We start from the raw sequence: 24,840 nt of genomic DNA on the forward strand, positions 1-24,840 counted from the left end.
GTTTGAAGCCTGACTGCTACTGCTGGGGTGAGTGCCATTGTCTACAGTGTAGAGAATTCCTCCTTACAATGCAGTTCAGGTGAGGCTGTCCAGATCATTTAACTAGCTGTTTAAGCTCTGAAGACATTTGATCCCAGCTCCTGGTGTGGGGCTGATTATCCTTCCCAATTGCAATACCAGTAATTTTCTGAGCTTTTGCTGAAGATTTACAGCAGTGTGTTTGCAGAAATGAGGCTCAAAGACGAGCCCATTCCATCATAACTTTTCCTGCCTCCCTGCCCTGCCTAGTGTAAGCTCCAAGCTGTCTTACTCTTTCTAAAATGCCTCAGGCAAGTGAAATCCCTGGAGATGGAGCTGCCCAGGTTGAGGTAATACTGACTGCCCAGACTGCCAAATTAGGCTATAATAATTGCATCCTTAAACTGGTCTGTTTTCATGGTTAATTTGGCTGGCAGAAAATGAAGCTATTTTTGCAGCATATATGCACCGTATGAATATAATTACTTGGAAGCACTGCAGACTCCAGGATTGAATGCTTTTGAAAAAAAGATGTCTAATGAGCATGAGCAGGCCATGCTGTTTGCAGTTGCCTGGGTAACTGAGATCAGACCTTTACCTGCCTCGTTCTGTTGCAAGTGGAGGAATATACACTAATTCTGCTATTTGGGCTGCACCCTAAAGTATTTTCTGGAGATAGGAAAGGTCAGAAAACATCTTCAAGCCTGCCCCTCCTGCATGCATCAGAGAAAACGATCAAGCAATTGATCTCTTGCACCGGAGAGCTGTGTATGACTGGAATAGAAAGAAGCTAGTCCTCTTTGCTGCTGCATCTAATTGCAAACGCTATCCTGCAATGACAAGCACGAGTACAGCATCATTGGTGTCTGCACTGAGTCTGATTGGACTTTCAGAAACGGCTCTGAGCCCCGAGTGTGGGGATTGCAAAGGTTTTTCCATCCGCACAGTCAAGAGGTCTGCAGGACCCTGATGTGGGAGCCCTGGCGTTCGGACCCCCAGCCTGTGCTGCTGAACTGGGCTGACTCTGCAGAGCACTCAGAAATTTTGGTTAATGCAGACAATGCCTATCTGCTTTCACAGTGTTGCTTCCTGCAGGGAACATATCTTCCCTGTGCAATTCAATGAGCTGCTTGAAATGTCGAAATTACTTGTGTCCCTGTAACCTTGGAGACTACATTCCTCCTACTGCTATGACAAAATTGTTGGAACCAAAGTTTAGTGGCTTTTGGAGCATGCTACAAGGCTGATTTCTCTGGGTGCTTGAAAAAGGGAGGAGATTTGAAAGTGAAAATGGCACAGTACATTGGTACCTCCTAGACTTGGTAAATAGGAAAGGCAATCCAGTCCCTAATGTTGACATCCATTATACTGCATATCGCTTGTACAAATGCAGAAGAGGGGTATTAGATCATGCAGAGGAGGGATTATTAAAAAATCCCATTTTCACTAAGAGGTAGAAAGGATGGATAACGGTCTTAGGAAATGTTAACATGAATTTTACTTTAGCTTGTTCTTAGTTTGGTAGTTTTGACTGAAACAAAGGCTAGAATTTTGTTAACTACAAGCATGCTGGTTTTTCATATGGAATAGTCAAAGTCATTATGCAACAGTCATGCCAGAAGAGGTTATGCTGCTGCAACTGTAATGGTAAATCTCCCTGTGTTGAAAAGTTCACTGCCAGCCAAATAGCCACAAAGACCCTGAAGCTGTTGTTGCCTCTTTCTGTTGCAGGGTGTCTTGCAGAGAGTTTTCATAGATGAGGACTGAGAACATGAAGTGGATTTTGAAATACTTAATTACCTAAATGGTGAACAGGAAGGATGAACAGAGAGACTGAGATTTTTCTTCTAATTCCATCCACAAGTTTTCAGTTTGCTACTTAAAAATTACTGAATTTCTCTTAAAAATCAACAGAAATGTAGTGCTGAAACATCCTCGTCTGCAGCCTCTCCAAGCTACTCAATGTGTCATTTAACCTGGCATTTTTGTTCAGTGCCATTTTCCAGCTGTATCTGTAAAAATGTGAATGTGTTTTTCAAGTGATTTCAGACAGCTTGAGTTCAGTCCTACTGGATAACATGGAAAAAGATTATTTTATTTTTTTTTACCCCCAGAAAGATGAACAGCGTGCACGTATGGCATAAATCCACTGAGACACAAACCTTCATGTCAGAAAATCAAATAGGTGTCACTGCTGTCATCTTCCTTTTTACCCAGGCATGTGCAATGGCATTTTGCTTAAAACGGCCATTACTGAGCCTTATCTTAACACTCCTCAGAGGACAAAAAGTTCTGTGCAATAGAGTAGCATGGATGAATACACTGACAGATGCCCACGAAAATGAAGTGGCAGCAGTTCCTAAGATTAGCCTGCTTGCAAGCTTGCTTTCATTGTTCAGAAGCATCTTCTTCCTCTGGTCTTCTCCATCTGGAGCTTGAGAACTAAAAGGACTGTTAGGGAGTATTGATTTCATACAGAAAGCAGCAAAAGGTCAGGAAAGCTGCTGTTGCTGTCCTGTATCTTAGCTTCTCATATCTGTTCAGTTTTCCGGTCTCTTTGGAGAAAGCAGAAGGGAGTGTATTCTGAAGCAGTTTTCTCAACATGTTACCTAGAAATGCTGCTGAAAACTCAATCTCTTTTCTTTAACTTCCATCTAACTGTATTTTGGGATGCTGTCAGGTGAATGACGGTCAGTGATTAAGGTATGACAGAATTATCCAGAAAATCTTTCTTCTTTGGGAGGGTAGCAGATTGTCAGGAACTTGCTTGAGATGCCGCTCCAGGCTCTGCTGCAAATCTTCCTAGGGGTTTCTCAGCAAGAGACACACACTGCCAAGAACACTTGAAAATATAGCTTCAGTTATAGTTTCCTAATCTCCTGAAATGCCTGGCAGTAAACTCTGCTGAAACCTGATTCACCACAACCTGTACAGCAGCCAGACAGGCTTACAGATGCCCTGTGAGCTTCCCATGCAGCTCTGAGGCTGACCTGTAGCATCTGGAGCTCATGCACAGCACAGATTGCCAACCATGCTGAATGCTGCTGCCGCTGTATGACAGAAACTCAGATTCCCTGGGTATGTAGACAGGAGCACCTATCGAGCCATGCTCTCTGAGAGACCTAAGCAGGATTTGACCTTTAGGACACTAGATGGCAAGTGCAAATGTAGAGCTTTGTCTGGGAGTTTTCTTTTAGCAGTGCCACTAGCAATCTTTTGTTCAAATGTGTTGCTTGGCTACAAGTCATCTTTCCTATTTGAAAGCCCACGTAAAAATAGAAGATGTTTAAACTGACTTCCCTGCAGTGTTGGCTGCTGAAAGAACAACAATCAGGCACCTGGAAGTGCAAATATCCTATAATGCCTTGCTTCCTTGCCATTTAGCTTATTCAAAGACTTGTGCCATCCTTTAAATAAATCTAATAATAAACAGAAGCTGGAATAATCGATGCAGAAAAATCACACAGTGTAACATTCTGTATTTATTGTTTGTCTTTTAGTGGGACAGACACCATTCGTTTTAGTGGACTTGACAGCAGGTCTTCCAAGTAAACGATGCAGCATAACTGCATTACAACTTCTTGATCTCTGTAACATAACTCTGCCATCACAGGCCTTAAATATGGTGTCTTTCAAAAAAAATGGTTTATTTTCATACTCTGGGCAGTGAGGAGGCAAAGTACAGAATACACTGAGATGGCCATGTCTGGTTTCTGCTTGATTAGCTTGGACTGTTCAAGGAGGAGGGGGAAAGAGTTCTACCAGGAAATGAAGAGTGTTGTGCTGCTGTAGTTTGAATAGTTCACCACTGTGCCTGAGTGGAGCTTTGATTCTTGTTTGCTGACAGTAACAGCTTAAAAAGCCTCAAACTATTTATTTGGCACTTATTAGGGTGGGGTGGGGGGGTTAACTTTGCTTCTAATCCTTATCCTTACTACCAATCATGTAGGAACAAGTCACCCCCTGTAATGCAGCTTAGAAACTTAAATTCTAAACTCCCTTCAGAGCTTTGGCGTCTATGTTGCAACGTGTACTCTGCTTCTGCCAAAGGGGGACAGAGCTGGGCTGACTGGATCTCTCAGTCTTCTTCCAGCAGGCCTGAGGTCACCAATCCTTCATAGAGCTTCACAGATGTATTATAATAGAATGATTAAACCTCAAAGCTTTCATATATAATTTTTAAATATTTGTTGTTTTTCATGAAAAATTCATAGTCTTGATTTTTCTGACCATTTTTTATCAGTTTTATCAGACCTGAAGTCTGCTTCAAGCTGATTCGGATTATCTCCTGACCCCAGTATACAATTTTATATTTCATATTGGTTGTGTCCAGTAGCTCAGCTTTCAATTAAACTCAAAAATTTGGCAGTCTGCTTCAAGAAGGCTGGTTTTGGATAAACGTGATGAAAACTTTGTTGTCAAAGGAGTCGCCTTAAAGATGTAGCTAATTGCTGAATCAAAACAACTATCATACTTTTCTGAATGTTAAATTTTGATTGAGTAAATCCTTGAATCCAACAAAACTGTGCTGAATCATTCTCCTATAGCTTAAGTACTTTGTGTTGGAAATAATTTAAGTGTCCTACTTCTGATGCAGTAGCTAATTAGAGACATTCTGTTAAGGTTAACAGCCCTAAAAATACGTATTGCATTGGTAATTAAAAATAAGGGCACCCTACCCATAACAAACTACAGTCATATTGTAACCTGGCTGCAGAAAAGTTTGCCCTTTAATCTGTACCTTTCTGGAGCATGGATGGATTCTATAGCGCAGAGAGAAGAGTTCCTGATTTCTTTTCCTATCCTTTTTCTACTACCTTGTCCAATTTCAAGTGGCTCTATTAAAGAGTTACTTTAAAAGTTTACTGAATGGAATAAAAGACTGTAGCTTTTAGGTCATGTCCACCTCTCCCAAAGCACCTTTATTTTGCAGTTTGTATTATGTGTTGACTGGCGTGGTTGTTTAAAGCAAGGGGGGCAATATGAAATTGGGGAAATTTCTAAATACATTCATCAGTGTCATCTCTGGACAACCATAATGCTATAGTAACAGTGGATGGTGACGGTTTTCCTAGGTTTTCCTGATATTTAGGAAATTGTTAGTTATCCTTTGCCGGATATTTACCCTTCCTAAATATAGATATTTAATTTCAAGCACTGAACTGGTAGGCATGTTTTACTAGACAGTGCACATAATTAGAAAAGACAGGCTCCTTGCATTATCTCATATTCTCTCAAATCAGTCTTTGTAGGACTCTCACCTGTTCTTCTACCTAAAGGAAGGTTAGAATCTGAATATAGTTATTTTGGCTGTGAGTATCTCGCTAGAGCTATTGCAGTCACAAACAAGAATTTCTCTCCTTGTCAGAGCTCTGGTTTACATGTCTCTGAATTTAGAATCATAGAATCATAAAATAGTTAGGGTTGGAAAGGACCTCAAGATCATCAAGTTCCAGCCCCCTGCCATGGGCAGGGACACCTCACACTAAACCATCTCACCCAAGGCTCTGTCCAACCCGGCCTTGAACACTGCAATGGATGGAGCATTCATAGCTTCCCTGGGCAACCCATTCCAGTGCCTCACCACCCTTACAGTAAAGCTCTTCCTTATATCCAATCTAAACTTCCCCTGTTTAAGTTTTAACCCGTTATCCCTTGTCCTGTCACTACAGTCCCTAATGAAGAATCCCTCCCCAGCATCCTTGTAAGCCCCCTTCAGATACTGGAAGGCTGCTATGAGGTCTCCACGCAGCCTTCTCTTCTCCAGGCTGAACTGCCCCAACTTTCTCAGCCTGTCTTCACACAGGAGGTGCTCCAGTCTCCTGATCATCCTTGTGGCCTGCTCTGGACTTGTTCCAACAGTTCCATGTCCTTTTTATGTTGAGGACACCAGAACTGCACACAATGCTCCAGGTGAGGTCTCACAAGAGCAGAGTAGAGGGGCAGGATCACCTCCTTTGACCTGCTGGTCACGCTCCTTTTGATGCAGCCCAGGATATGGTTGGCTTTCTGGGCTGCAAGCGCACACTGAAGCCGGCTCATGTTCATTTTCTCATCAACCAACACTCCCAAGTCCTTCTCTGCAGGGCTGCTCTGAATCTCTTCTCTGCCCAACCTGTAGCTGTGCCTGGGATTGCTCTGACCCAGGTGTAGGACCTTGCACTTGGCATGGTTAAACTCCATGAGGTTGGCATCAGCCCACCTCACAAGCGTGTTGAGGTCCCTCTGGATGGCATTCCTTCCCTCCAGCACATCAACCGAACCACACAGCTTGGTGTCATTGGAAAACTTGCTGAGGGCGCACTCAATCCCTCTGTCCATGTGAGCGACGAAGATGTTGAACAAGATTGGTCCCAAAACTGATCCCTGAGGGACCCCACTCGTTACTGGTCTCCAGCCGGACACTGAGCCATTGACCACAACTCTTTGCTTGCGGCCATCCAGCCAGTTCTTTATCCACCGAGTGGTCCATCCATCAAATTGATGTCACTTCAATTTAGAGACAAGGATGTCATGTGGGACAGTGTCGAATGCTTTGCACAAGTCCAGGTAGATGACATGAACTGCTCTACCCCTGTCCATCAGTTCTGTAGCCCCATCATAGAAGGCCACCCAATTGGTGAGGCAGGATTTCCCCTTAGTGAAGCCCTGCTGGCTGTCACCAAGCACCTTGTTGTTTTTCATGTGCCTTAGCATGCCTTCCAGGAGAATCTGCTCCAAGATTTTGCCAGGCACAGAGGTGAGACTGACTGGTCTGTAATTCCCTGGGTCATCCATTTTCCCCTTCTTGAAAATGGGGGTTATATTTCCCTTTTTCCAGTCATCAGGAACTTCACCTGACTGCCATGATTTTTCAAATATGATGCCCAGTGGCTTTGCAACTTCATTTGCCAGCTCCTTAAGGACCCGTGGATGGATCTCATCAGGACCCATGGAGTTGTGCATGTTCAGGTTTTTAAGATGGCCTTAAAACCAGTGGGCCCAAGGTCTTCATTCTCACAGTCCCTGCGTCTGCCTTCCAAGACTTGGGTGGTGTGGTCAGAGCCTTTGCCAGTGAAGACTGAGGCAACAAAGTCATTAAGAACCTCAGCCCTCCCCAAACCCAGGATAGTCAGTTCTTCTGTTAGCTTCCAGAGAGGGCCCACGTTGTCCCTAATCTGTCTTTAACTTGCAGTGTACCTATAGAATCCTTCTCTGTTATCTTTCACATCCCTAGCCAAGTTTAATTTTAACTGGGCCTTAGCTTTCCTAACCTGGTCCCTAGCTTCCAGGACAGTATCCCTGTATTCTTCCCAGGCTGCCTGTCATTGCCTCCCCCTTTTATAAGCCTCTTTTTTTTTTCCCTCAAAGTTTCCCCAGCAGCTCCTTATCCATCCAAGGAGGTCTCCTGGCCCGCCTGCTGCCCTTTCGTCTGGTTGGGATGCAACACTCCTGAGCTTGTAGTAGGTGATCCTTGAATATCAACCAACGCTCTTGGGCACCCCCGCCCTCTAAGGCTATATCCCATGGAACCTTACTAAGCAGGTTCCTGTAGAGGCCAAAGTCTGATCTCTAATGCTGAAAAATGCTGAGAATGCTGAGAAACTAGCAAAAATCTCTTGTTCTTTATCTAATAAGTCAGTAGGGAAAAGAATTCAGGATCTGAGGAACGTTTTATTTGCTCTACTGTCTACTATGCTGCTCTCTTAAAAGGTGCTTGAACAGACTGGATGAAAACAGCATCGTAGGCTACAGCACAAACTAGGTGAAGTGATCTGAATGGACTCTGAGGGCCTCTTTCCAATGAGTGTTGCTAACATGGGTTATATGCTTGTCTCCTCAAATGAATAGCACAGTGTGGAAAACCCAGTAGTAGCAGGAAAACAGAATGAGAGTGTGTGCCCAGAGGACTGTAGATGGCCTGCTAAGTGCAGAGAACATAGCTTCAAGTGTGTCTTGTTGAAAAGATCTGATTCAGTTGGCACTTGTTTCCAGCTTCAGCAGCATGTCTGGAAACAGAAAGCTACTGTGAGCCAAAGCACAGATACAGGCAGATAGGAACAGAAAGGGTAAAGTACCCGTCTGCTGGAGCTGTCAGAAATGTGTGAGGTTCCCCAGGGGCTATATAAATAAAGGAGCTGTCTGGGCAGGAGGTTTGAAAGAAAGCCAGATGGCTGCAGTTGCTTGCAAGAAGGTTGATATGCCAAGTAACTTTTTACATCTCTAATGTGTGATAAAGGTTTTGCCCTTGACTTCAAAGTAACAGAGAATTTGTCACACTGCCTGATACTTTTCTGGCTTTTTTCTTCCCATACAGAAGGGTTTGCTATAACCATCCTACAAATAGCTCATGAGGTACCTCGTGCTTAATTTGTGATCTACCTAGCAGTCCTGCTGCTGCAAATTGTGGGGATTTGGTGTTACTTAGATTGGCAGCAAATGCAGAGTTCAGAGAGTTGTGTGTATCTGGCTGAATTCCAAATGGATAATTACATTCTGGCTACCTAAAATTCCCCTTATGGCTTTTCGATATCCGTTGCTCAAAGCTGTTATTATAATGTCGTTATTTGCTCCTAATTGGTAACTACCTTCCACTCTACAGGTGACTTCATTTCAGTGACGAGGTGACCTAATATGTATTGTTGGTGTCCCCATTATAAACTGCAAATCCATGTAAAAAATGTAGGTTTTCATGCACTCTTCATCCCAGCTGCTCTGATCCCAGTGATATACTTCTGCAAAGAGTACTTGTAAAGTAGTCCTCTCTGGTTTACCTAGAAATATCCATTCTTCTATCATACAGTTACGTTTTGCTGCTTTGGCAGTAAGTCTGTTACGTTTCTCTTGTAATTTAGCATTTTATCGCTATATGCAAGGCATCACTGGCCTGTGTCCCCTGTGGTCAAAATGACCTGAAACTCAGTGGTAAGAAGAGATTATTCTCTCTGTAGAAGCTTCTTCTCTTCCTGAATCTGGCCATAATTTTGAGTCATAACATCTAATCAGACATAATGAAGTAGTACAGGAGTAGGTAGATCATTGTTAGACCCTTCAGTACCATAGGGGATTTTGTCAGCGCAGTGGTTGGGACATCCACATTATGTTTGAATTCCATTTCCAGGATCATTTGAAAGCTGATGCTCAAAGTGCTTATCGTACAAAGCTCTGAAATGTCTGGTGCCAGGTGCAGGTATTGAAGGCTGAAATTGTACTTGTTCTCCTATATTTAACTGTAATTAAGCAGACACTTGAGTGTCTGTTCATCTATTTGTGCTTTTTTAGGCTTGCCACCATTCAGTAAACAAATCATTTTATCTTTATTCCTCACATAAGGTATACGCATGTAAGAGATTAAAAATGTTAAACTGTGCAAGGTAGACTTCACATTGTTCTTGTGGAAAATGTGTTTTGATGCCATTTCCATCCTGTCTCCCACAGCTTCCTCTAAAAAAGAAAAAAAAATCTCAGTTTAGGAGAATATGTTGCTCACTGCCAAAGAAAAGAAAATGGAACAAAGCCTGTGGAGCACATTGGAGAGTTGCAAACTTGTCCTCAGCTTTTGAAAACAATACCATAATGAGCCTCCCACTTAAAAATCTGTAGTAAAAAAAAAGGAATCTATAATGTTCCTGCTAATAACACCACATTTCAGTAACCTGGATAATACCCTCGCAGTGTTCATGCTCTGCAGGCTTCATAAAAACAAACCAGGAGCTGTTTGAGCAGTGCAACTTCTAAAGCCTGGTTTAGGGGAGGAGTAACTCTCCTGGCTGTATCAGCCACTGCAGAGTATCACAACTGCATTTGAACCACAGCCTTTCATCTGGGGGAGACTCCCTGGGGTGTCTTTCTGTAGTCTGGCTCCCTGTTTTCACCAAAGTTGTGGGGTATTGGTGTCTTTAAAATTGAACTTGGCTGATTCAGAATTTCTTGCTGGGGAAGGAAAAAGGGGAATGACCAATGGACTGATAACACAACTGCACATGCTTCCTTTTGCATCAAGGCTAGAAAGAAACATGTTGCCCACAGCATAACCTTGAAAAGCTGAGCAGTAAAGCTGATTCTGTCCACTGTTACAACTGTTATGAGGAGCCCCTCCACCCCTGGCTCCTTTACAATGCAAGTTAGTTCAAAAGCACAGATGATTTTGCTTTAACAGTGTCGTGGTTTAAACCCAGCCAGGCAGCTCCTTCACTCACTTCCCCCCCTTCTTGCCCTCCCCCTACTCCCGGAGGGATGGAGAGGAGAATCAAAAGAATGCAACTCCCACAGGTTGAGATAAGAACAGTTTAGTAACTAAGGTATGACACAGATCACTACTGCTACCACCAGTGATAATAATGATAAAGGAAATAACAAGGGAAGAGAATACAACACCTCAGTACCAGCCAACCATAACTCGCCCCGCCCCAGCCTGTCCAAACACCGACCGACACCTCCTCCAACCCTCCAGTCCCAGCCCTTCCGGCTAACTCCCAGTTACATCCTGGGCATGACGTGCTGTGGTATGGAATAGCTCTTTGGTCAGTTTGGGTCAGGTGTTCTGTCTCTGCTTCCTCCCGGCTTCCCCTCCTCCCTGGCAGAGCATGAGGCTCACAAAGTCCTTGGTCAAACCAAAACATCACTGTTATCAGCTCTGTTCCCGAGCCGAAAATCAAAACACTGCACTGCACCAGCTACCAAGGAGGAGAAAAATGACTGCTAGTGCTGAACCCAGGACAAACAGTGACACTGGAAGTCCAGGAAAAGGCAGTGCCAGAAAAGATGTGAAATCTGTGCTGCATCTATGCTCATTTTTGGGAAGCAACTCTGTTATATTTAATATATCTTGAAATACATTTGGGACACCTAAGTCATGCACTTGGCTCATGAATTGGTTCACCTTCAGTGTGAATGTGGTATGTTCTTTTTTTATTTTGATAACCTGCAGAAGACAGTGGCAGTGCTCTCCCTGGCTCCTGACACAGAAGTTTGCGTCAGTCATTTCCTACCTGCAAAACACACACGCTAATGACCACGCACGGTCTCCCACAGACCTGACATCTAGCTCTTTCAGCTCTGCACTTAGGACTCTGGTACAGCTGCTAAGGGGTTTATTACTTTTTAAATGTGGTGGGTTCAGCTAATTTCCATTGTGATGAAACGCTCGCATCAAAGTCAGTTCAGCTACAAGCAAATAGCCACCAGTCTGATCTGCCTACAGTTCTTGTAACACTTAAGTCCAGTTGTTTTAATGTTGGTAACCGCAGAGCACATATGTGGGATGGTAAATGTTTCCACCATGCTACAGACAGGGAAAATTGTCCAACAAGAAAGGAACAGCATATGTTATGATACTCATTCAGTCTATACATATTAAGATCTATATTCTGGTCAAGTGCATCAACACTGCTGTCATTTAATTAGAGCCCACTCTACTCTACATTTCATTCAAGTTTCAGGTTATGTTTGGATTCCCCCCTCACCCCCGCCATTTATCCTACTGCCTCTTCAGGACCATAGGACTCGTACTTGAGTATGGGAAGAAGTGCTGGTGCTCAGCCTCCCACATTACTTATTTGTTCTCAGAAAGTGTTATTTCTGTCAGGAGGCAGTCTTGTGAAGCAGGCTATGTGATTTAATATTTTGCAGGATGTGTAATAAGGAGGCTGGTGGAACTGGCCAAAATGCTGCATGTCCCATTTTGACCAGTAGGTGAAGCTAGGAAGATTTATCAATAGTAATACTGCCTTCTGGCCATTAATAAAACTAAAGGGTTTGGGTAGTGCTGCACGGTTATTTCTCCATGTGAATTTATGGGGGCATTCGGGGAGAGTCGTTTTTCTTCACCTGGTTCCCTTTTCCTAGGAATGAATGATGGTTGTGCTGCTGCTGGCTGCAAGGCGAGCAGCGAGCAAACAGTTCATAAATGTAACTGCCTCCAGGAGAGCTCTTAATGTGTGCAGCAAAGTGCTCTAATAGAGGAAGCAGGCAGGCAGGGTGAGCAGGTTGTAAAATAAATACATGGCTACTTAAAGAGTTGTCTTTGCTCTGTTTATACCTCACTTGCCAGATACAGACTGAGTGGAGAAGTTTTCAGTAGAAGTTACTGTCAGTTTTTTCTTAGACAGTTCTGCTCATCTTCAGTGTGCCATGGCAGTCATAAACTGCCATTGTACCTGTTCTGTTAATCTCCACAGTGATACATAATGAACAAAAAGCTAAACCTGGGCTGTAAGCAACTAGGAAATTTATAAAAGACATATCTAATTCTATTTCTACTTCTACACACTGTATAAAAACAAAGAGTCTTAATTGTTTTCGTTTCTTAACACCATATATCTCAGAGAGAAATTAATTTAGGTTCTATAGTTCAGGAAGGGCTCTTTCTAGGTTCATTGAGAAAAAAGGAAAGATTTTGACAGATTTATGTTCAAAATCTAAGTCAGTAGAGAAGTGCCTTGTTTCTTTTAAAACCTGTAGGTATTTTTTCCCTAGGGGCAACACCAGAAATGGAAGTATTTGTTTACACTAAAACATTCATTTGTTTCTAATAAGTGTCACCGACCTACTTTAATGCTGTTGCATGTGTAATTGGGACAAAATAATGTGTTAATCTTTCTTTAAAAAGGGGAGTAGCCTGCAAAGCCAGAACATATAAACATAATAAAAAATATATAGGAAATAGAGCCCTGAATCCACATTCTCTGCCTGTTATTTGCCTTTGAAGTATTGTGCCTGATAAAAATACTGCTGTGAATTTGCCAGGCCCTGTGACATACAAGTTAACCAGCTGATGTGGGTTGACCCTGCAGAGTGCTACATTTACGCAGGCAATTTCTTTCTATCTCTCTCTGTATGGTGAAATCCTGTTGGAATGGAGTGTAACGCTGAGAGAATTGTTCCTGACTTTTTGTCCTTGCTGTGACAACTAGCAGCTGGTTTCCTATTTGCAAAATGGATTGTTCGTTTACATCACCAGCTCTTTACAATGGCTACCTAGTGGATGTTTGCAAAACAGAGGGTTTTAAAGTAAGTTGTAGACTATTTCTTATCCTGTTTTTATGTTGATCAGAGCCGGAATCCATTAGATACAACATCATTTAATATTTGAACATCCTGCCTGTCTATTGAAGCTGTCACTAGTTACCAGTTCAGTTGTGCACTTTCAGCAAGCCAGTAACACAAGTCCCGGGGGCTTCATTTGAACAGAAATCACCAAAAGCATTTCCCAGCTGTGAGGTCTGAGGGCAAAGCAGATTTGACTCTGCAGAACCCTCTCCAAGCTGTGGCAAATAGGTCCTGGGTAATTAGTTAGGGTTGCACATACCCTTCCTATTTCCTCTCCACTGAAAAACATTTTCTTCCTTAATCTTAACATTTGTGCTGCTCTTCTTTGGGCAAACATCTACATACAGTGTAGCGTGTGACAGATCTCTTGAAGAGAACTACCTCACATTGCATCACTAATCAATCCCAAAAACCATTAACACCAGCTGCAATGCTCTTAGTCTGTTGTCAGCAAAAGGTGGAACTTCCTATATAACAGTCTTGAAACTTTCTTTGTTCCTTTCAAATTACTGTAGGAAATCACTATGAATGCGTCTATATGCTACATACCTATATTTCATGAAATTAAGGAAAATATGTTTTAGGAGAGACACCTATTTTATTTCTTGGTGTTACCAAATCAAGAATTCTATCAAGCACAGACTTATACTCAATACAGGAACAATTTGATAGAAGTATTGGCCAGTGTTAACAAGAAATCAGGCTATGCAGTCTCATACCTCTGACAGATACAAAACTAGGAACCTTGACTATCCAGTTTTAAAACAGCTCACTTTTCTCTCACCAGTGGAAATACAACTCCTTGATAGACTGCACTATTAGCTCTTATGAACAAGCTTCCTAGAGTGTATATATTGCCTTTCATACTACAGTTTCCTGAAAAAGGTGCTCAGCTATTACAGATTAGTCAGACTATTGTGTAATGGCAAGATTGACAAACTCAACCTCCGTTTTTTAGTCCAAGGGGAATATGCCCCTGAAAATAATTTTATGGAATCCACATGATACCATAACAAATGATGTCTTGAGGTGTTGCAGTGCCCTGATGTATGAAAAGATGGTATACTAGCTACAAATAGGTGATTTTGCCAAAAGACTTTGTCTTGTATCTGCTAAGGAAGACGGTAACTTTGCTATGCAGTAGCTTCTAGTTCAGACTGGGGTAATAGTAACTACAGATTGCAGTGGTTGTGTTATAACCTTCACCCATGGAAGCAATGGTGGCAGTTAAAAGTTATTACAAGCAGCCTACAACTCTGGCACCTTTATTCCAGCAGCTGTAACTCCTATGATATTTATAGCTTTGCTATGTGCTAATACAATGAGAAGCGACAGCAGGATCAACGTCCAGGACGCTCAAGTTAAGAAAATATTTAAGAAATAGAAAAAAAAAAGAAAGAGCACAATTTAAGGGTTTGAATCTGTCTCTCTGAATTTAAAGAAGCAGAAATTCCATTGCTTTCAGTAGGTCAGCTGGGCTTACATAAGATAGCTAATAAATGAACAAAGTTCCAGGAAGCTGACTACTTCACAGGCTCATAGTATCGTCTGTTCAAAACAAAGCTGTTAAACAATTATGGTTTCCATCATCCACTTCAGGGTTACAGCTAAACCTAGCTCAGTTAATGATTGGAGAAGATGACTGAGTTGAGTACCATGTGTAACAGCAGGTTGTAATCAACTTCAGTGTGAAGATATAAATTACAATCAGGTGCTTTTAAAATCAAAAAAGCCTGAAATCGTTGTAGTAGCGCACAAGTAGACTGCTCTGGCAACAGCACAGTCTTTGGATGTAGCAGAAGAGAAGCTCTTTCACACACTGTGGGACCAATTGTAATACTTCAGATTTAGTTAGGAAAAGTTGGCTGCAAGTCTCTCTTATGCCAACAGTGTGAGCAAGAAGAGGATGATAACTGTTTTCCTTTGACACAAAAACAGATTCATGACCTAATACATTTCAGTGGAGACTATTGTATATGAAAAGTCAGCCTAGAAGTGAAGTCATTTACACATCAGACTCAAACTGCATTTACGCTTACTAACACTTTTTGTTATGTTTAACTTTGAATGTTATCTGCTTTGGGTAATAGTGCAATGAATGGTGTGCTTTGAATTACCAGTCTTTCAATTTGCATCAGAAATCAGCCACCATCATATTTTAAAGGCAAGCAAAAAAAATATTTGATGTTTTGTTGAAACAAGCCCTGGCTATAAATCATCAGAGTGACTATATACTTCATGTTCTGCTTTTTAATTACTTCATAATTAAACACTGAATTTTGTGCTAGTGTTTACGATAGTAGAAAGTTCTTGTGTACCACAAACAGACCTCAGGGTGGGTGAACAAAAACAGCTTTTCATAGCAGAAAAGGGGGAGTGGTGTCATCATTTAAGATAATTCTTCAGAATGTTTTCACAGTCAGATCCTTATCATTCTGTTTTAAAGGTATGTTTCAGACTTAAGCAATCTTCAGCAGAATTAAAATTTCCTCATTTCCATTGGCTAGGTAGTAATTAACAATACAGGTTATGATAATATGGTCTCAGATATTGTAATAAGCACCAAGTGAAGTTCAGGTTTGGAACTAATTTCTTAAATTCCTTTTTATTTCAGTGTTAACACTGGCTGTTTTGATTCCATTCCATCACTTTTATTCCATTGTGCTGCTTAATTTTTGGAATCACTCAACTGATTGCTCATTATCATGATGATTTTGCATTCACATAAATGACTGAGAAGGATGCAAAGCAAACCTAGGGGATCTTCAGGCTGGCAGATGAATGTGTTTGCTTTTTACCTTCAGGTTTCATATGAGGTTTCAGCCCAGAATTAAGAATTTGCTGAAGCTTACTGTTCACTAAAGGTTTTATGATAAATCTTGCTAGAAACAGAGAGTTTGAACATAGATTGTGAGAGGAAGTTTGAACTCTGTGTTTGTGCTTCTGAGAGATCCTGGCAAGGAGGTATCTGTACCCCAGCATGAGGAGATGCTCAGTTGGGATGACTGTCTCTGTTGGGCCCAAAATAGTCACAGCATGGAGTGTTACAGCTTTACGCTTCCCATCAGCCTATTTTTCTTGGCAAGTCTTTGCCTTGCCTAATTTTATAAAGTAACTGCACCACTAAATAACAAAGAGGTGTTTCATCAGGTCCATGCCAGTTCTGAGTGCTGGTATTTAAATCTAATCACTATTTTCTTTACATGCAGCCTGAGTACTGGAATAAAATCCATTTTTCTGAAATTTTTATAGAGCTCACTTTTTAAATTTACTTTTGAGTCTCTGCTTGTGCTGCAGTGCATCCGATATACTGTAAATACATAGGTTTTGAAGTGACAAGGTTAATTTCTCTTGCTTTGGGTATACATTTTCTGATGGAATAAGATGTGAAGTTTCCCAAGATTATGCAATAATCACTGCTCCTTGCAAAAGGTATGGCTTGAGTCACCTTGCAGTACAAACGTATTCTTTCCTTTCCATGGAACATTGCCTGTAGGCCACTGCTCCCTAATTTCTTGCTTTAGAAAGAGCCAGAATAGATTAACTAGTTGTAGTCACCTGTAATAATTTGAAGTGTGAGTGGTGCAGCCTTTACTCCCTCAGTCCTCTCCCACGTTCCCCTGTCAGTGCTGACCAAGCTGGCTGCCTATCAAGGTGGCTTTTCCTAAGGTTAATGTTATATATATCTGTGACCTGTCAAATGGAGGAAAGAGAAAGAGGAAATGAGATAGATGAAATAAGGTTGTTAGGTACCCTTCTAGGAAAACTAGACTTGACTTGGCACATTGTAAATTTTGGTAATTTAAATTCTTTTTTACATGGGGCTAGGGGGAAATATGCTGTCAGCAAGTGAACTGCCATACTATACTTTTTTTGTGGTCTTATAAAATGGTTTCTGTTGTATTATTTTATCTGTGTAGTTTAATTAAATGCAAAAATGTGCATCCCTGTTTCAGCCTAGGGGAGGAGGAGAGCACAGAAAGAAAAAAGAGGATTGAAGGGAATCTCAGTGTTTCTAAAAAAGGACTTAATGTTTTCAAGGAGCACTACACAAGTATGTGCTGTTATGCGTTTTGTGCTCAGATTTTTATATAGAAATTTGCAGTGGTCTTTGAGGCCAAGGAAACCTGTGGCTGAGCAGGAAGGGGAGATCTTATCCTAGCTCCATCCTCCACTCACTGATATGATCCTCTCAGTTCTCCTGATGTGGTGCACTGCTGCCAGGAGTGCCTTTCTGGCTGAAGGCATTTTCACATCATTCTGTCAAAAAGGCCTGAAAAGCATCACTCTTGATTGAGCCAGAATAACTTTCTCCTGTATACGTATATGTACCTTGTTCCACAGCCCAGGTGTTACTGGACGTTCCTTCAACAATACTATGTGGTTACATCCTGATTAAGCTTTCCCTTAATCTTTGATTGACATGGAGCTGTGCCCTACTGAATTTGCAGTTGGTTTAGCCTCTGGTTTTTATTTCCGTTTCATATAAATAAGTAACTGTTCTCTTTGAGGCACTTTAATATTCAAATTTGGAGAACTGAAATTAGAGTCAGCACATTCTGACAAAAAACATAGTTGCATAAAAGGTTTTTACATATAAAGGATCTTCTGGTCAGTTTCCAGTTTATATTCAATTTTTCTGCTTCCTTTTGGACTTTTTCAGCATTGCTGAGTTCCCACATGAACATCTGCAACATAATTTTGATCATAAGTGCTTTATAATCATACACGCTATAAATATTAGATTGTCTTTTAAAGGCCTCTTCACTTTGATTTTGAATATTAAATGGAACAAACAAAAAAAAATTATTATTTAGACAATTGCTCTAATTTGAGTGTCCTCATTTCTAGGCTAAAATGCAACTAAATTCTGCCATTGCTGGAGTTTGAACTGCATGGTCTTCTAATTAAGTAGTTTGCAGGACCAGTCAGAGAGCTTCAGGATTGGATTGAAACAGATATTAGTCTCTTTTGCAATAACAAACTCAAAAGATTTCTGAATAGGCAGATGAGAGCACAAGGGAAAATCTCTCCAACCTGCAGCAATGAGAATGCTCCTCATGATACAGTCGGAGTAACAAGATACAGCTGTGCAAAAAGCTTCTTTTCTTCCACCTGAACATAGATAACAAGCTGGATGCGTATATTTGCAGGTTACCGAGTAAACCTTTTCTGATTAAATGAGCTTCCAGTACTGTGACTCTTGAGTTCTCGAGGATCTGGGTGGAGATGGCTTAGCAAATGGATGTTGATTGCCACCTGGGCTGTGTGTGTATTGGGAAGTTACTTTGCTCAAGCAGAGTTTCTATAGTCATGCTTAATTTTGGAGGGCTTATTGCAGTCTGTTACTCCGCTGCTGGTTTTAGACTGACTGATTTGGGCCTGACAAGAAATTGAATAATTTGGCTCAAAATTCTTTAATGCTTTTAAAATCCTTAAAGATGGACTTCCCCCCCCCCACCCCCCATGGGGAGATGCCACTATTGTAAAGCCGTGATAATGCAGGTTACTGCTCCTTTCCCTGATTACTGGTGTCTTATGTATTTTTATAGATAAACAAGGCAGAGACATCAGATGCAGAACTTCCTGTATACCAAGAAGTAGAGGTGAGCTGGAGATACATGACATGACAAATGGATGAGAGAGAGACAGTGTAGCATATGCATCTTTTAATCTCCTTATCCATGTTTCCTTTTCTAACAACCAGGTTACAGAAAGAATGGAGATGTAGCTTTCTAGATTTCACAAAGGAGGTAGGTCTCTAACGTTTTTAATTTTATTTGTTCTTTATGAACTTTAGGAATTACCTTTTCTTCTATGAACAAAGAATTTAGTGTTTACCTATATGTAAGAGCCTATGCGGAGGCTGCTTCCGAAGGCCAGTGATAGAGGCATGTAACTGTTGTATACACTTTTATTTAGGCCAGTGTATGTTCATGTGGCATAGATTAGTTTTTTTTAATATATATTATTTAAAAGGAACTGTACGTATGAGTAGGAATTTCTATATTATGGCTCTTGTACTTCCTGGATAAGAGTAATAAAGGCCTGATTTCAGAAAACATCTGTATTTAGAACAGTACCCTGGGCATCCTCAAAACTACATACATGGCAAGATGTGTAGTTTCAACTATTTCTTATAATGGCCACACTTCTGTAATGCCTGAACACTGAAGACTGGTGTCTGGAACTGTTTACTTATTTGACAAGATATATGCATGTAAAATATTTTCAGGATATATAGTGGAATTCACTGGCTGTGTCTGGGCACTAACTTGTAAAAGAAACCTCAAGATTGAGTCAGTCATGAAAAAGACCTAGCTTCTTGCTATTTGGGACTTTGTAAAAGCTCTGGGCAAGTGTATCTTCCCAATGTCTCCTCAGCTGAAGGTGTGAGCAGGGCAAATGTCATTACTGTGTTGGAAGGTAGTAAAGATGTATAAGGTACCTCTGCCTGCATTTGTGAAAAGTCAGTGGGCCCAAATGTAGTAAGAATAGATCACTGTAGTATTTGGTCATGTTGGCAGCAATGAAACTCACTGCATCTAGACAGATAATTTTAGTCTAACTCAATTAAATGAGAGTGTAATACAGGAGACCAGAGAAAGCTCCTTATTCACAGAATGAAGCTAAACACAGCATCCAACATTGCTGCTTGCAAGTTGAAAACTTCCTTCTTGAATAATATCTAATAATCCTCCTGGTCTGTGTGACCTGTACGTTAGCACATGCTGAGAGCACGTCTATTCAGAAACCAGTCTCAATAACACAGCTGCAGCCCTGCAGAAAATTGTGCTGCCTGAACATGCCTATGCACTGCTCAAGCTAAAGGAAAGTTGTGCATAGGCACTGAAATCTAGTCTGTCCTCAGCAGAGTCTTATAATGAACCTATTATTGTAAGATTTTTGGATTTATTCCACAAAGAAAGAGAATCTAGTTGAGACATGAAAAATGTGTCAATCTAATATAATAATAGAATATCTTGTGGTCTAATGACACATTAGTTTTATGAAAAGCTCTTTTCTGTTTATCCCACACAAACACAAACTTGCACTCAAAAACGTTATGTAATTGTCAATCCATAATACATTTCTCTTGTCAGCTGAAAGACAGCAGTCTGCAATGACCAGCTTTATTGTTGAATTAAACAGTTCTTTGGAGCTCTTAATTTCTAGCAACTTTCATCCTGAAGGTATTATTTCTCTAATATGAAACATTACAGCGTAATTTTAGCTGTGTTCTGTATCCTGCTAATTATTGTAATCACCTTCCTCATTCTTCCCAATCTCCTTTCCTTTTTCCATTAGTCTTAACCACAAAGTGGGGCCTTTTTTCTGAACTGATGTCACTGAGGAGGTATTTTTAAATAGCATTACCAAAAAATGAAAGAGCTTCCTAGCAGAAAATTGCAAAGCAGATAAAGAAGTTCATGGCTGAGATTTCTACAATGCTCAACTCACTTGGTAATGTTTATCTCCCCAGACAAACGTTCCCCTGAATGACTCTTTTGAATAGATGCCATATCATCCATATAAGACATCAAGAAGAAAAATTGCTGCTTCTTTTAATTATGAAATATAATAGAATTTTTGGAGTAATGAAATTCAGAACTGGAGGGACTTGTGTTATTTAATGTCTTCTTGCCTTACAGGAAATGTCAAAATGAAAATATCAGGTGAAAACTTGGAAGGACGCTTTCTTAGTTGCAGCTCTTGATAATGCATGCGTCTGCATTTAAGTGCTACCTCTGCATTTTCTCACAGTACTGATTCTCAAAAATAAGCTCCACCCTGTCTGAAATTTTGCCCTAAAGTCAGATTTTCAGACATACTCAACTAAATTTGAAAAGGAGGTATAGACGTTGTCTTTCCTTCATAGCTCTGAAAGTTGCAGCTTTGTATTGCTGGTTTCTTAAGCTGTTTTTGCATATGCATATGAGCAGGATTGTTTTCTTTTTAATGTGGAACTACCATCTCCTTGCACATGAGGCATGATTGTGTAAAAGGTTTTGTGCATATGCAAGAGAGATGGGATTCCTCTCCAGCTTCTGAAGTCTGGGCTGCAGAGATCAGCAGCTGAGTCTGTCATTTGGCAAGAATGAAGCAACCTCAAAAGAGAAAAAGTTGTTTTCTTATTTCTGACTTTCTGATGAGCTTTCTCTTTCAATCAGCAATACCATTTCTTAATACAAGACGCTTCAAAAGAGAGATAATATTTAAAAAGAATACTTGTATGTCTCACAACTGATCCTTCCTTGTTAATAGCACTGGCAGGGGTCTCTAATGCAGCCTGTTTCTATCTTAAAATGGGAAAGTTTTCTTTAATGTTGGATGAGATTAAGCAGTCACAAGCAGGATGCTAATCATATAGACTAGCTATGAAAAACTGAGAGGGGCTCTTCCCATTGTCAACACAAGTATGAAAAAGGAAAACACCATCATCGGGTATTCCTTTTCCAATAAAGGGAAACATTTCCCAAATACTTTAGTTGGCTTGCAATTCCAGTGCTCACAAATAGAAGTTCTCAATTGAGCACTCGGATATTGAGAATGCTCCAAATTGTATCAAGTGCATGCTAGGTCTTATAATGCTATCTTGCTTCTGGTTTGTTTCTTATTTAAGGTATGTCTCTTGCCAAAAACGTCACCATTGTATAAGAATGTCTACATATTCCCACTATGTTATGAGATTAAAAAAAAATAAAAAAACAAGCATAGGCCTGTCTGAGAGGTCTTGAGACAGATTATTATACAGTAATTCATCTCTGATTAGCTGAACCACCCAAACATGTTGAAATCCACACTTGGAAAGGACTTGGCATCATTTCTTCTGTTTCTGTCTTTCAGCAGTTCTCTCAACAGAAGGAATAAATCATCATCCTGTTTCTCTCTAGTTCCCAAATATGTTCACATCCTCTGGATGCCCTTATGTTATGGATACAGGCAAGGGCTACCTGTGAAAGCTTACCACAGGGTCTGCTAAATCTTGAGCGTGCTTTGGCTTCGGAGAAGATGTTTAGGGCAGATGTAGCACTAACCTTAACAGTGGTGACAGTTTCATCCATTGATTAAATGCAACAAGAAGAAAAAAAATGAGGCTTTCAAAACAGAAATGGTGACCTTAGGTTCTGTAAGATATAATTAATGGCTGCTTGTTGCAATAAATACATTCCTATTGTGTTTATTGCATATGCAAAATCATCTCTGAAACAGGGTAGTAAATAGCTTTTCACAAACAATTTTTCAGAGTACTATTACAAAACTGTTAGGCAAAATGTACACATTTTCCAAGAATAGCAGGATGCACTCTTTTCAGTTAATAGAAGTTGGATATTTTAATTCATATGCAAATGGAAAAGAAATAAGTGTTTAATGATGTTCTCCCTCTGAATTGCCTGATGCATCCCAGACTCTACAGAAAGAGCATGTCAGTCTTCCTTTTGTTATAAAGAAATTCTGATCTTCCAAGACCTTCCTTATGACAGTGTGAATGATGCCATTTTAACTTACAGTGTGTTGTTCGCTCTTTCATCAAAAAACAGAAGTCCTGAAAATTTCTTGGACATATGTTTTTCCATAATTTTATGGGTGAGGTACAAGTGGTTTTGAGCTTTGGTTATTCCTTCACATTTCCAAAATATTGGTAGAAGCTTGTGAAATAATGTGACTACTGCATCTAACCTCCTGCGCTAACACCAGCTTACACGTTTTTCATCTCACGTTTTACTGTAACTGGGTTTTTAGCTGACACATTTCTGTACCTTTACTTTAAATACATATTAGTTTAATTGCTTATGTGTTGCTTCTCTTTCTTCCAAATGTAGAAGTTAGAATCATAGAATAGTTAGGGTTGGAAAGGAACTTATGATCATCTAGTTCCAACCCCCTGCCATGGGCAGGGACACCTCACACTAAACCATCTCACCCAAGGCTCTGTCCAACCCGGCCTTGAGCACTGCAACGGATGGAGCATTACCAACTTCCCTGGCCAACCCATTCCAGGGCCTCACCACCCTAACAGGAAAGAATTTCCTCCTTGTATACAATCTAAACTTCCCCTGTTTAAGTTTTAACCCATTACCCCTTGTCCTATCACTACAGTCCCTAATGAAGAATCCCTCCCCAGCATCCCTATAGGCCCCCTTCAGATACTGGAAGGCTGCTATGAGGTCTCCACGCAGCCTTCTCTTCTCCAGGCTGAACAGCCCCAACTTTCTCAGCCTGTCTTCATACAGGAGGTGCTCCAGTCCCCTGATCATCCTCGTGGCCTCCTCTGGACTTGCTCCAACAGTTCCGTGTCCTTTTTATGTTGAGGACACCAGAACTGCACACAATACTGCAGGTGAGGTCTCATGAGCGCAGAGTAGAGGGGCAGGATCACCTCCTTTGACCTGCTGTTCATGCTCCTTTTGATGCAGCCCAGGATACGGCTGGCTTTCTGGGCTGCAAGCGCACACTGAAGCCGGCTCATGTTCATTTTCTCATCAACCAACACCCCCAAGTCCTTCTCCTCAGAGCTGCTCTGAATCTCTTCTCTGCCCAACCTGTAGCTGTGCCTGGGATTGTTCCAACCCAGGTGTAGGACCTTGCACTTGGCATGGTTAAACTTCATAAGGTTGGCATCAGCCCACCTCACAAGCGTGTCGAGGTCCCTCTGGATGGCATTCCTTCCCTCCAGCGTATCAACCGAACCACACAGCTTGGTGTCATCGGAAAACTAGCTGAGGGCACACTCAATCCTACTGTCCATGTGAGCGACGAAGATGTTGAACAAGATTGGTCCCAAAACTGATCCCTGAGGGACCCCACTCGTTACTGGTCTCCAGCCAGACATTGAGCCATTGACCACAACTCTTTGTGTGCGGCCATCCAGCCAGTTCTTTATCCACCGAGTGGTCCATCCATCAAATTGATGTCGCTCCAATTTAGAGACAAGGATGTCGTGTGGGACAGTGTCGAATGCTTTGCACAAGTCCAGGTAGATGACATCAACTGCTCTACCCCTGTCCATCAGTTCTGTAGCCCCATCATAGAAGGCCACCTAATTGGTGAGGCAGGATTTCCCCTTAGTGAAGCCATGCTGGCTGTCACCAAGCACCTTGTTGTTTTTCATGTGCCTTAGCATGTCTTCCAGGAGAATCTGCTCCAAGATTTTGCCAGGCACAGAGGTGAGACTGCCTGGTCTGTAATTCCCCGGGTCATCCATTTTCCCCTTCTTGAAAATGGGGGTTATATTTCCTTTTTTCCAGTCATCGGGAACTTCACCTGACTGCCATGATTGTTCAGATACAATGGCCAGTGGCTTTGCAACTTCATTTGCCAGCTCCTTAAGGACCTGTGGATGGATCTCATCAGGTCCCACAGACTTGTGCACATTCAGGTTTTTAAGATGGTCTCGAACCAGATCCTCTCCTACAGTGGGCCCAAGTAGTTCAGGGATTTAGATACCGAGACATGTTTTAGCTTCTTGCCTGTCTCTTGAGACAGTGGTAGCTCCCCTGGAAGGTCAGAGAAGAGTGACTAAAGTCTTGAATGAGGGAAGGAGTTCCTTTCCTAAAAGGAAGAATAAGATAAGTAATGATTAATTATAATTCATGTAATTAATATATGATTGTGATTGTGGGAAACTTGAGTGGCATTCACACAACTGGTCCTAGGTTAGATTGCCCAATTTTGTCTCTCTCTAAAACTGTGTGAGAAAAATGTGTCTGCCTTGTTGAGACCTACCCACAGCACATCCATGAATAATAGAATAGAAAGAAAGAGGGAAAATAGTTTCTTGAAACTGAGGCT

At 41.3% G+C, this 24,840-nt stretch overlaps 1 protein-coding gene across 3 annotated transcripts in view; it reads left to right on the plus strand.

Annotated features, from left to right (window-relative positions):
- ATP10B (ATPase phospholipid transporting 10B (putative)) overlaps positions 1-24,840 on the plus strand; it is a 207,300-nt gene that overhangs the window by 127,778 nt on the left and 54,682 nt on the right. For all 3 annotated transcript variants that reach the window (XM_061456584.1, XM_061456583.1, XM_061456585.1), the window contains exon 3: positions 24,476-24,621. The gene's annotated coding sequence lies outside the window, so the exon portion shown is untranslated. The remainder of the gene's footprint in view (positions 1-24,475; positions 24,622-24,840) is intronic.

The sequence above is a fragment of the Pezoporus flaviventris genome, unplaced genomic scaffold (assembly GCF_033815535.1).
Source record: "Pezoporus flaviventris isolate CSIRO_AGI_PZ_B2104156 unplaced genomic scaffold, CSIRO_AGI_Pfla_v1 ptg000023l, whole genome shotgun sequence".
NCBI classification, from domain to species: Eukaryota; Metazoa; Chordata; class Aves; order Psittaciformes; family Psittacidae; genus Pezoporus; species Pezoporus flaviventris.